The 13,953-nt window shown below is 37.6% G+C and overlaps 1 pseudogene; it reads left to right on the top strand.

Moving 5' to 3' along the window:
* LOC100471127 overlaps window positions 1-9,479 on the top strand; it is a 37,670-nt pseudogene extending 28,191 nt beyond the window's left edge.
* The last annotated feature ends 4,474 nt before the right edge of the window (window positions 9,480-13,953 follow it).

Genomic DNA, 13,953 nt, shown 5'->3' with positions numbered 1-13,953 from the left:
GTAATTTAATATGTTTTATGAGTTTCATGTCCTTTTATCTTCCACTTCTTTTTGTTATTTGCCAAATGATTCATTAATTATGCAGATAAATTGGTGAATAAAATTATGCATCATCACAATCAACTCTTTTTTTAAGGTTGGCCACTTTTTAATAAATACTTGAGAAAAATACATGAGAAAGTGTTCTTGTATTTTAACAAAAAGTATCTTTTATTTGTAGGTATATTGAAGATGTCTTGGAAATTTCCATATTAAAATTTTATGTATATAAAAACTGTTCTTTTTCTTTTTTCTAATCTTTACACATTTTATTTCTTTTTATTGCTTTATTGCATTAGCTAGGACCCACCAGTACAACACTGAATAGAAATGGGAAGTGTTTTTATATGAACTCGGATCACCTTTCATTTGAGATTAAATTGAATTTGGCTTCAGTTTCTATCCCACATGTACTGGGTATTCCCAACGTATTTTCCAACCGTTGGGAATCTTGGATATGTTGATATTTCCTTTACTTACCAATGACTTTTGATCCCAGCATAAAAACAGAGCTTCATTGAGTTCAGTCCAGCCAGACATAATCCAGCTAATTCAACTAACTCATGGACCCCATGTGACTTGTGCAAGTAATTAGTGTTTAGTGTCATTTTTTCAGACTCTGGCAACTTGTTGGCACAGCAAAAGCTAAGACAGGACATGAAACACTAAAAGAAGTGGAAACACAGAGATGCTTTTCCTGGATATTTGTCCAGGACTGTGCATAAAAAATCAGAAACCTATTTGTAATAAAAAATGATATCTGTAGCTAGAATTCAGAGAAACACCTACCTCAGTACTCAGTGTGTATGAACATTGAAACCTTCTGAAATTAAAGACAGATCTCTAGTTGAGATATAAAAAAATATATGTATCTGAGGACAGGGAGAAACTAGAGAGTAAATTTCACCCATAATATCTAGAACTTTCTAAATAAGATGCCTTGCCTAATGAACATCATGGTCCACCCCATATATGTAATCACTGCATACTGAGAGCTTGTTAATCAAATATAACCCATGGTTTAGTATGTTACTTGAGCAAAATATAATATAAACATAAAATGTTTTAGTCTCCATATTCTTTTTTTTTTAAAGATTATTTACTTATTTATTTGACAGAGAGCGAGAGAAAGACAGCCAGTGAGAGAGGGAACAAAAGCAGGGGGAGTGGGAGAGGAAGAAGCAGGCTCCCAGCAGAGGAGCCTGATGTGGGGCTCTATCCCAGGGATCCAGGATCACGCCCTGAGCCAGAGGCAGAAGCTTAATGACTGAGCCACCCAGCTGCCCCTAGTCTCCATATTCTAATCTGTGAATTTGGGGAAATATTATTGGCCTCATGATTTTTCATAAGAATCAAAACAGTGAATATCCTTATAACCAGAGGTTAGGACATTTGCTATTACACAGAGGCCAGGACCGAAACTTTGCTATTAGCTAAATCTGTTGCTGCCCTCCAGACTTGTATAGCTCATGCATACACAAGACTAAGCTCCTTAGTACAGCCATCATCTTCTTACCTGCCACCCACCCTCCGAGTCCTTCTGCATCTCTTCCCTTTCAACTAATGGCAACTCTGTTTTTCCAGTTGCTCATGTCCAAAAAGTTTCTGTTGTCCTAGATTTTTATAGTTCTGTTCTATCCCACATAATGTCAGAAGTCTATTGTGCTGACTCTACTTTCAGTGTATTTCCAGAATGTGACCACTTCTTTCCACTTCATAAGCCACCATCCTGTCCACATCACCAGCACCTCTCATCTAAATTAATGCAACAGCTTCCTTACTGGTCTTTTTACCCCCTCTTTGCCTTCCGTTGCCTTCTCTGTCTACACGCAATATAGCAATAGAAGTCAGTCCACTTCTCTGCTTAAAACCATCTCTCACTTTCACTCCATTCTCTGACAGGCTTCTCCATTGTTCCTTGAACAAACTAGATATGAACTTAGCTCTGGGCCCTTTGCAAATGCTGTTCACTTTATCTGAAATGCTTTTCCCGTGGCATAGTCTCAAAACTGGCTCTCTTTCCTTATCTCAAATTAAAAGTCTTCTTTTCAATGAGGCCTTTTCTAGATACCCTACCTAAAAAATATCCATATCCATACACTTTTACACACATACATTTAAATTTCATATTTCCTTCAGTTTTTATTTTTCTACTAAGTACTTAGCACACTACTAACATAGTATATTGGTCAGGACTCTCCAGACAAAGAGAATCAATAGGATATATATATTATCTTATATATCCTCTAAATGTATATTATGAGATTTATTTTAAGAAATTGTCTCACATGACTGTGAGGGATAGTAAGTCTGAAATCGATGGAGGATGCTGACAGCCTGAAAACTCAGACAGGAGTTGATGTTGTAGTCTTGAGTCTAAAAAGTAAAGGGCAAACCATAAATCTGGAAACTCGGGCAGCATTTCTGTATCACCATCTCTAGGGAATCAACTGATTGACAAGGCCCTGTATAATGTCTTTCAAGTCAACTGATTGTGGATGTTAGTCACATCTCCAAAACACCTTCCCAGAAAAACCAAGGCTAATATTTGACCAAACAACAGAACAACCTAGCCAGGTTGACACATAAAATTTAATGATCACATATAGTATATATTGTTCTTCTGAAGAAGTCGTATTTATTGTCGTCTGACTCTCCCAATAAAATCTAAGCTCTGTGAGAACTGATTGTTGTCTGCCTGTTTACGAACATTTTTCCCCTGCTCAGAACCATACCTGAGAACTCAATAAATATGTGATTTAATGAATGAACTGATGTTGGATAGTTGGGGGATGTTTAAAACTGATTAGGAAACCTTACTTGACCCCATCACTCACATCGAAATTATATGAGAATCATGAGACTGAAATAGAGGGACGTATTCTTTGGGGATGCAGTCAGTGTGTGGTGCAGAAAGAGTCAATGTGGGTGAGGCAATAGCCACACAGTTGCTGGAGAGACAACTGTGAGCAGTAGCCACACAGCTATTAAGACTCAAGGAAATGTTCATAAGAGGTTCTGATCAGAGGGAGAAACAAACAAACAAACAAAAAAAACACCTTGAAATTTTCCATGGAAGAAAGAACCAGCCCTAACTTCTTACTATACGCTGATACCAAATCTCAAAAACACAAACAAACAAACAAAAAAACAACCCCCCACCAAAACCAAAAACACCTTATTTCTAGAAATCACCTTTTTCTTGGCTAAATCCTGGAAGGGTAGAGTAACTCAGAAATGGTGAGGAGAGTAGAGGTATAGGTAGGATGGAAATCACAAACTGGCCATAACCACTCTGTCAGTCCTCATCCCTAAGCTTGAAGCAGTAGCTAGCTGGAGGAGAAAAGAAGCTCTAAATGAGATAAGAAAACTATTTTTATTTTACACTGGAATTAATATTTTTTTTTACACTGGAACTTTACACTGAAACTATAGAAATGGGCTGTTTAGGCTTAAAATATCTAGCAGAATGTTTATTTTCCAGCAGTGATTGAGAATGTGACTAGTACAGCTTAATTGTTCATCTAATGGCTTGGTAGAAACAATGAGTTTCAGATTGGGTTTATGGGGTAGTGAGAAAAATTTTCTTTAAAAAGTTGTCTAATGCTTACACCATCTTGAATGTAGTTCATTCAGAAAAAATAAAACGTACATAAGAGTCTTAAGGTAGTATTAAACATATAGTAAGAGTTTAGTAACTATCAGTACCATCAGAAATGGATGTTGACTTCTATTTGATGGCTAGCATTCTATAAAATATTAGTTACTAAAAATGAACTAGTTAGAAAGCACATACTGTTAAAAACCTGTCTTTATATATTTATACCCATCACCTCTAACTCATAACAGATGCTCAGTTGATAGTCTTTGAAGGGATGGTAGTCAGAGTAAAAATAACTAGCTTTCGAAATGAATGAAAAACTATATACACTATAGGAATTCAAATCAAACAGATCAGTGTTGGCTAGAGTGTGAGAGAGGATTTATGGGTGAAGCCACTGATCATTGGAGGATTAATAAACTCCGGATAGGAGGAGAGAGGTTTAATGGAGTTAGATGAAGATGGGGGAGGCAGTGCAGGTAACTGGAAAGAACACAAAGAACTGGTAATCCAAGTTATGCTAATGTTTGTGGTGAACTGAGATCTTTGATATATTTTAGTTTGAATTTCTGTTGATTATATTATCCTTCTCTGTGAATAGGATCCTTGTGTGTTTATCCTGGCCACTTTTTTATTTTATTTTTTTATTTTTATTTTTAATTTTTAAAGATTTTGTTTATTTGACAGAGAGAGAGAGAGAGCACAAGCAAGCAGAGCATCAGGCAGAGAGAGAGGGAGAAGCAGGCTTACCGCTGAGCAGGGAGCCCAATGTGAGGTTCGAGTCCAGGACCCTGAGATCATGACCTGAGCCAAAGGCAGATGCTTCCCTGACTGAGCCACCCAGGTGCCCCCCACTTTTTTATTTTTAAACAACAACATATTTTTGGCCCATAATGTCCCTGTTTCTGGTAACGAAACTGGGAACAAAACTAAGAGCCATATTTTTTTGACCACAGAAAGAATAAACTACTCGGACTATTTCTTTGAATTCGGTTTGTTTGCTTGCTTTTTTAAAGCAACTATTTGGCGATTTGTAATAGTACCTATATTCGTAGTGGACATATATAAGTACTCTCACTCGTTTTACTCAGGAAGTGTGTAACACACACTAGAGAAAACAAAATACATCTCTGTTATAAGACATGAAGCAAATAAATACATTTGGTAAGAATGAAAGTTCTTGTTTTACCTTTCCAGTTCAAATAATTCCCTTCGTAAATGCTAATTATTAGAGAAATTTTCCAGCAGAATCATTAGATACTAGAACTCTTGTGATCCCATGAAGATTCTCATCCCTAAAACTTAAAAAAAATTATTAATGTAAATTAAACAATTTGAACAACTTTACATGTTTATGGAAAAAGTCTTTTTAGACCCTTAATTTTCATAAGTTGCCAAAAACGTAATATATATTAAAAATCTTGATGCAAAACTTTTTTTTTAAAGATTTTATTTATTCATTTGACAGAGAGACAGCTAGTGAGAGAGGAACACAAGCAGGGGGAGTGGGAGAGGAAGAAGCAGGCTCCTAGCAGAGGAGCCTGATGTGGGGCTCGATCCCAGAACGCCAGGATCACTCCCTGAGCAGAAGGCAGACGCTTAACAACTGAGCCACACAGGCGCCCCCCAAAATTTTAATTACTTACATGTGCTTCCTCAGAAAGTCCACTGCGTTAGTCATGCCAACTGAAAATAACCTTGTCTATTTTGTCAGGGAAAAAAAGTCCTTCCCCAAATCAAAATGCTGACGATATTGGACCTGCAGATAACTTCTCTCATGTTTATATTTTTTTAAAAAAGCAAAAATGTAAATTATGAATGTGCAAATATAATCTGGATCATAATAAGTTTAAACATGAACACATTATGATGCACGCATATTTAACATTAAATTTGTGAAGTACTGTATTCCCAATCACACTGGGCTTACTTGCATATTCTTTTTTAGAACCGGTTCAGCAAAAACATCACAAGGTAAAGCAAAGCAACTTACTCCACATGTCATTGATCCAGAATATCTTGCCAGAGAAGGTGGCTGACATTTTAAGTTTCTAGATACTTGTGTCTCCAGTAATTATCTTTCAGTAGATATCTCAGCAAGGAAGATTGTTTGCTCACCAGTACCAATGACAGTATGTTATTAGTGGTATATTTTCAAATCCACTCTGCAGTCGTATTACAACAGAATGCAAATAAACTTACATGTACGTTGAAAGCAATGAGTTATTTTCTGTAACTCACTCATTTGTTCTTGGAATCAGCAGGCAGATGCTACAGCTCTGTTACTGGGAACAACTCCCAGCAGACAGCATATTTCTTCAGTTTGCGCTGAATCTACTAGTTATCTCCATGAGTATTGCTAAGCTAAAGGAGGAACATCTGCTGTGCTGGTCATTTAGACAACAGACCTGATGAACCAGTTGTGATCATTCAAATCTATACTAAATTAACATCATTAGAACAAGCTGATTTACTTATGCTTGTATTTAACATCATTAGAACAAGTTGATTTACTTATTCTTGTAGAACAATGATTCTACAAATTATAGAACTTGCATTGATATCTAACATTCTCTTTACTATTCTAAATTTTTTAATGGGGTTTATTTATTGAGATAAAGTTAATAAAAGCCCAATACTTTTGTTTTTGGGAATATGCTGAAATTGACCAAAATTATCAAAAGTAATGTCATATAAATTCTTAGGGATTGCATTTGCTGATGTTAAGTATCTTCATGATTTTAAGTATGTTAAACAAGTTCTGCGGGGTTGAAGAGGGCTGAACACTGGAAAATATTCCAACTCAAGTAACAAACAAGGTATGAATTTTGGAGAATCAGCCATTTTAGAAATAGTAAACAAATTGGGATTACATATTTTATTGTAAAAATGCAAAGGACTCAAGTGTTTTATATACCAGAAAGTTCATCACATGTCTGTAGCTTCCATCTAAGATCCAACTGAATGGTTCATTAAATTTTCAGATTCTGATTTAAGAAGTTAGAGAAAGAGTTTAAAAGTCAGGGAAAGACTCCAAGGAAGAGGAGTCCTGTATTTTTCAAACTTAGATAATTACGAAGTAGGCTACTCTTAATTCAATATTAAAGAAACGGTGATATAAAGTTTGCTTTATACCATTCTACCTGCCCACTAATATCATAGAATAAAAAGTATGTTCATTCTACAGAAAAAAAATACAAACAACATTAACAAGAAATTTCTAATTCTTCTAAAACAAAGCCTGCAGGATAATCATTTAGTAGCTATTGATTTAGCTGGTACACACTTTGCACATCAACTTGCTTTGGGATGAAAGTCACAGAAGACTATTCACCTACCTTCAATAGAAACAAATTCTCATGTCACATAAAAAAGAGTATGGAAGTGGAGAAACTTGTTTGTAAATTCAGCAGCTCAAAGATGTCTTTAAGGACTTAGATTCCTTTCGAAGCTTTGCTCCACTTTCCAAACCTGTTGTTTTTACTCTTTGATGGGCTCTTCTTTGGACAGGAGAAAGCTACAGCAGCCATACACCATAATCAGACTTGACATAAAGGAGTTTCTGCTATCTCCTTCCTTTGTCCCTTCCTTCCTTCTTCCTTTCTTTCTTCCCATCCTCCTTTTTCTCCTTGCCCTTCTCATTTTCCTAGTCATCCTTGTCCTCCTCCTCTTCCTTTCCTCACTCCCTTTTCCCTCCTCCCTGTCTCCGGAGTAAACTAAACGTTCATACAGATTTCAGGCAGCTATCTCTGATGATCTTATTGGTTAAAATAAGTCTACAAGTTAATACAAGTCTATGATTAACTGTATCACTGGAAAGGGTAATGAGCCCTTATAATTGGTTTAAACTGATTAGGATTTGGTAACTGGAGTTGAGGATGAGGTGACCTTACCTAAGTCCTATAGTGAAGAGGTGAACACCTGTACAAAATTTGGGTTCCACTGAAAGTGAAGAGGGGCCTAGTTCATGGATATGTCATCAAAAGTTTCTGCTAGTATTTATTAAGCATTTTACCAAACATTTTATGTGGTTATATACTGCTTTACCCCAGAGCGCTATGAAACATTAAAAACAGAGTAGATTCCTGATTTTTTCCCCTACTGTTTTTAATGGTTAAGACAAATACAGTTAGAACACAACTTGGACATTTAAAATTGTTCTCTATTCTTTCTTTTCATCTTATAATATAAAAAATGTAAAATATAAAGCAAACTTTAGTGAATGTGGGCAATATTCTTTTCTCTTCATTGATCAAATAAGAGAAAAGAAGTGCTTTTTTGCAACAGGCTTGCCACCAGAACACAGGTGTCATGAAAACCACTGCTAAACTTAAACCAAAATGGGAAAAGAAAAGTCTCATATCACATCGTCATCGTTGGAGATGTAGATTTGGACACGTCTACCACTACTGGTCATCTGATCTACAAATGTGGTGAGAGTGACAAAAGAACTACTGAAACATTTGAGAAGGAGGCTGCTGAGATGGGAAAGTTGTCCTTCAAGTATGCCTGAGTCTTGGATAAACTGAAAGCTGAGTGTGAATGTGGTATCACCATTGAAATCTCCTTGTGGAAATTCAAGACCAACAAGTATTATGTGACCATCACTGGTGCTCCAGGACACAGAGACTACCAAAAGCATGTTTACAGGCACGTCTTAGGCTGACTGTGCTGTCCTGCTTTTTGTTGATGATATTGGTGAATTTGAAGCAGGTAGCTCCAAGAATGGGCAGACCCATGAGCAAACCCTTGGGCTACACACTGGGTGTGAAACAACTAATTGTTGGTGTTAACAAAATGGATTCCTCTGAGCCACCCTATGGCCAGAAGAGATACAGGAAATCATTACAGAAGTCAGCACCTACAATAAGAAAATTGGGTACAACCCCGACATGTTAGCATTTGTGCCAATTTCTGGTTGAAATGGTGACAACAGTCTGGAGCCAAGTGCTAAGTCTTGGTTCAACGGATGGAAAGTCACCCGTAAAGATGACAATACCAGTGGAACCACACTGTTTAAAGCTCTGGATGACATTCTGCCATCAACTCATCCAACTGACAAACCCTTGCATCTTCCCCTAGAGGATGCCTACAAAATTGGTGGTATTGGTACTGTCCCTGTGGGCCAAGTGGAGACTGTTGTTCTTAAACCTAGCTTGTGGTCACCTTTGCTCTAGTCAATGTTACATCTGAAGTAAAGTCTGTTGAAATGCACCATGAAGCTTTGAGTTAGGCTCTTCCTGGGGACAAAGTGGGCTTCAATGTCAAGAACATATCTGTCAAAGATGTTCGTAGTGACACTGAAGCTAGTGACAGCAAAAATGACCCACAAATGGAAGCAGCTGGCTTCACAGCTCAGGTGATTATCCTGAACCATCCAGGCCAAATCAGTGCTGGATATGCACCTGTGCTGGATTGTCACACAGTTCACATTTCTTGCAAGTTTGCTGAGCTAAAGGAGAAGATTGATTGTTGTTCTGGAAAAAAGCTGGAAAGTGGTCCCAAGTTCTTGAAATCTGGTGATGCTGCCATCATCGATATGGTTCTTGGCAAGCCTGTGTGTGTTGAGAGCTTCTCTGACTATCCTCCTCTGGGTTGTTTTGCTGTTCGTGACATGAGACAGACAGCTGCTGTGGCTGTCATCAAAGCAGTGGCCAAGAAAGCAGCTGGAGCTGGTAAGGTCACAAGTCTTCCCAGAAAGCTCAGGAGGCTAAATGAATATTATCCCCAATACCTCCCACCCCATCTTAATTGGTGGTGGAAGAACAGTTGCAGAACTATTTGCATCAATTGGCCATGTAATAGTGAAAGACTGGTTAATGACAACAGTGCCTCGTAAAAGCTTCAGAAGGAAAGGAGAATGTTTTGTGGACCATTTGTTGTGTGTGTGTGTGTATGTGTGTGTGTATGTGTGGCAGTTTTAAGTAATTAGTTTTTAAAATCAGTACTTTCTAATGGAAAAAATATTGTCATAAAATTTTGAGACCCATTAAAATAAAAGTTTAATGAGAAAAAAAAAAGAAAAGAAGAGCCACTAGCTTGGGAGTTTCAGAGTTTCCTAAATATTTAAACTTGCACTTGCTTTTTGCTTTTTCCTTTTTGGGCTTTAATGAAGTAGATACAGTATGTTATTTATTTTTTTAACATCACTGATTACTGTGCATGGAAGATAAAAACATAAAAAATGATACATTACTTAAAGTAATCAGGTTTTCTGTTTTTGATATATTTCTTCATGCCTCTAGATCTCCAATTTCTTACAATTTTCCATATGCCACCTATCTCAAAGGAAGCAAACCACTAGTTGGTCAAATTGCTTTTTCTCCTCCCCTAGTGTATGTGCATGCTTTCACACTGCACCAAGCAAGAGAGCTAGAAATATGAAATCAAAGGACATCAAGATGTTATGCCTTCTCTGTTGGTATCTGTAATTGGTGGAATATTTACTTAGATGACTACATGTTTGTTCCTACTCATTAACCATGGTGATTGCAATAGGAAACTGGAGTCATTTAAAGGTGATAATCAGCCCTGTCATCCATAAAGCATACTTTTGAGAAAAAAAAAAAAACTTTATGTCTAGTTTAATGTGTTAGGCCACTTTAATCATGCATCTTACCATGAGATATTGATATTTTTGGCCCTTAAAATTGACACATATCTTATGGTGATGATAAGCAAATCCACATAATTATATTATGACAGATTGGCATAGGAAAAAGACTGAATTCATTTAACCAGAATTGTATTCAGTTAGGAACAACAAAAATCTCTAAAGTAGTGCCTTGACCAAATGAAAACAGTAATGTTATTTCAAGTATAGAAAATTCAGACTAGAGGGTTCAGGATTTGAGCAGAGGGTCAAGTGCCCTCAGGGGATATTACCACCTTAACATCTTTCCTGTCCTTGATTTTGGTGTCTCATTTTTATGTTCTCCAGATGGCTGCCAGATCTCCAGCCATCACATCAATGTCTCAGGCACAAAGAAAGGAAAGAACAAAGAACAAATGGAATGCATGCCCCTGAGTCTCTGGAAGTTTCTCTGGGACTTTTGCCTTCCTTTCAATGGCCAAAATATGTAACATGAAAGAAGAAGGTGAGAAACATTTTTTATTCTTAAATTTCTTAAAGCTGGCCTTATTAGCACTACAAGTAAAACAGAATTTTGTGGTAAGAAAGAAAAGAAGATATTGGGTGGGCACTTAGCAGTCTTGCCAATTCATCAGTATGAAAGAAACTTGACAGTTTAACTCTCATCAAGAAATGATACAAATGGATAAGATGAAGTTCAAAATTTTAGGTATTTTTAAAGTGGGAGATGTCCTGGACAGAACAGAAAAGTTTAAGAAGTATGTTGAAACTTCCTTTCAGGACCGGTAGAATCCTATCTGTGTTCATAGGTTTCAACAAGTATTTCTATTCTGAAAACACTCGGAGTATCTTTATCATTCATTATTCAGAGGATGTAGATGTCCAAGGCCCAGACGCCGTCTATTTAATATGCACCATGTGCAAAACTGGACTTCTCCCCAACATCTGCCTCTGTTTCCAACTTCCCTGTTCCTCTGAGTTGTGGCACCGTTCTCTGTCCCTCTGGCTTACAACTCCTCAGTTAATGTTGGCTCAGTTTTGTTCTTTATCTCTCATATCCAATTATTTTCCAATTCCTGCGGCTTCTACCTCTGGAATTCCTTCTGTCGCTCATTCCTCATTTGTTCCTGCCACTGTCTTGATTGAGGCTCTGCGGTGTTAATATCCAACTCATTATTTTCCAATATTGTATTGCACTATCATAGCAATTCTTAAACAGAAAAACACGGAAAGAATTACAGTTGCTATTAAAACGGAAAGACCACTAGATTTCAAGCCTCCCAATATCACTCTACAATATTTTCCAGACTTAATGTGTACCATTCCTCTATATTGACCTTCATTCTGGCCAAACTTGATTATTTACTTTCCGAACATTACCTTTTCTCCAACATCTGAACTTTTGTGCATCCTACACCCCTTCGCCCAGTGAACTCTTGTTACTGTTTCTACCTGTTGATATTTTATTCACTCAAGTTCAATTTCAGCATTACTTTTTCTATCAAAGGCTTTCGTGCTTTATCCAACTGACTATGGTTCCTCCTTTGTTTGGACCACCGTTTCATTTTAGCCTTTGTTTTTTTTTAAGTATTCCACTTTTTTGACTTTGAGTATAAGTGAGTAGGTATCTGTAAGTTCTTTGAACAGGACTGCATTTTTTTTTAAAGATTTTATTTATTTATTTGACAGAAAGACAGCCACTGGCAGAGGGAGCACAAGCAGGGGGAGTGGGAGAGGAAGAAGCAGGCTCCCAGCGGAGCAGGGAGCCTGATGCAGGGCTCAATCCCAGGACCCTGAGCCGAAAGGCAGACACGTTAACGACTGAGCCACCGAGGTGCCCCGGGACTGCATTTAACAGATGATAAGAATAACTTTATATTCCTCATCTGCCTAATGTAGAAATGTGGCTTGCCTATATGCCCAGAATTGGGGACACTTTGGTATTATGAATCAGAACTATGATATTGTACAGAGCACAGGGTCCCTACCAGAGTCTAACCTCTGGTTACCTCTCTGTGGTGGTAGCCAAAGAGAAGAGAGACTTATGCAAATAAGGCGGACAGGAAGGATGACATTCAGGAAAATATCTTTGTGCTCAGGCTTCCAAAGCTGTAATTGGTACCACTAATCAAAATAAAATTTACTTCATGCAATTATTCTAAGGATTAAATTAGATAATAACAGGAAATTGTTATAGGAATATTAATGTGCTTTTTAGAAAGTTTTTGTTTGAGGGGCTCCTGGGTAGATCAGTTGGTTAAGTGTCTGCCTTCAGCTCAGGTCATGATCTCAGGGTCCTGGGACAGAGCCCTGCATTGGGCTCCCTGCTCAGTGGGGAGTCTGCTTCTCCCTCTCTCTCTGCCCTTGCCCCCAGCTCATGTTCTCTTTTTCTATGTCAAATGAATAAATAAAATCTTTAAAAAAAATTCTGGTTGAGGGGGACTGGGGAAAAAAAATTCTGGTTGTGAAAATAGGTGGAATTTTGTTTTTAGGACCCTGAAATAACATTTGTTGATAAATATAAACACAGAATTAAAAAAATAATTATATATCCACTCTTGGATATTTACCCAAAGAAAACAAAAATGCTAATTTGAAAAAGATATAAGACCCTTATGTTTATTGCAGCATTATCTACGCTGGCCAATATATGGAAGCAATAGATGAATGGATAAAGGAAAGTAGTGTATATACACAAAGGAATATTATGCAGCCATAAACATGATGAGATCGTGCCATTTGAGAAAACATGGATGGCATTATGCTAAGTGAAATAACTCAGACTGAAAAAGACAAATGCTATATGATTCCACTCATGAGTGGAATCGAAAACAAAAGCAAAAAAAATGAATATGCAAACAAAAAGCAGGATCAGACCTATAAATCCAGAGAATAAACTGATGGTTGCCAGAGGGAAAGGGGCTGGGAATTGGACAAAATGAGTGAAGGAGATGATAGGGAACAGAAGGCAAGCTGAGGACAAAGCAGAAGCTGACACCCCACAACCCCCTCCCTCCCCGCCCCCAATGGGATCTATGTGACATTCCTCAGGCACTCCTGGCTGCCCTAAGGCTAAGGAAAGGAAAAACAAACAGTTAATTTATAGAGATCATAATCCTGCAAGACCCTCCCTCAGTTTACAAATGTAACATATGAAAATCCTTTTGAAACCTCCCTTTTCCTTACCTCCCCCAACCCAGCTGCCCCTCACAACCCTGGGGGAACAGCTCTTTCTGTCCATGGTTCCTGTTCTCGTGCTTTAATAGACCACCATTTTATACCAAGGACGTCTCAAAAATTCTTTCTTGGTCGTCGGCTCCAACTTTTCAGGGCTGATTGTTTCACAGCTTCCTAAACTGGGTACTATAACGATTGTGGGTCCAAGTTCTGGCCATTTTTTGTGTATTCAGTATCTCAAAGGACACCTGCTCTGAACTGATTTACATCTATTTTAATCACTCCCCTCAACAATCAGAACATTAGATATCAAGGATACTTTAAACTAAACACCCAGAGAGCTTAGTTGGATAAAAGTCACAAACTTATTATTTCAGTGTTAATGACAAGTGAATTACAGGGAAAAAAAATGTGATTTGGTGAAATCTATACATTGCCTAGAGGACAGCCTTCACCAGGTCACCTGATTCTAGTCTTTCATTGTTAAGAACCATTTTACAATGGCATTGGTTACTTCCAGCACAGGACACTGGGGTATCCGATT

Source organism: Ailuropoda melanoleuca, chromosome 1, assembly GCF_002007445.2.
Source record: "Ailuropoda melanoleuca isolate Jingjing chromosome 1, ASM200744v2, whole genome shotgun sequence".
NCBI classification, from domain to species: domain Eukaryota; kingdom Metazoa; phylum Chordata; class Mammalia; order Carnivora; family Ursidae; genus Ailuropoda; species Ailuropoda melanoleuca.
This window is presented reverse-complemented; position numbering and strand designations above follow the sequence as displayed.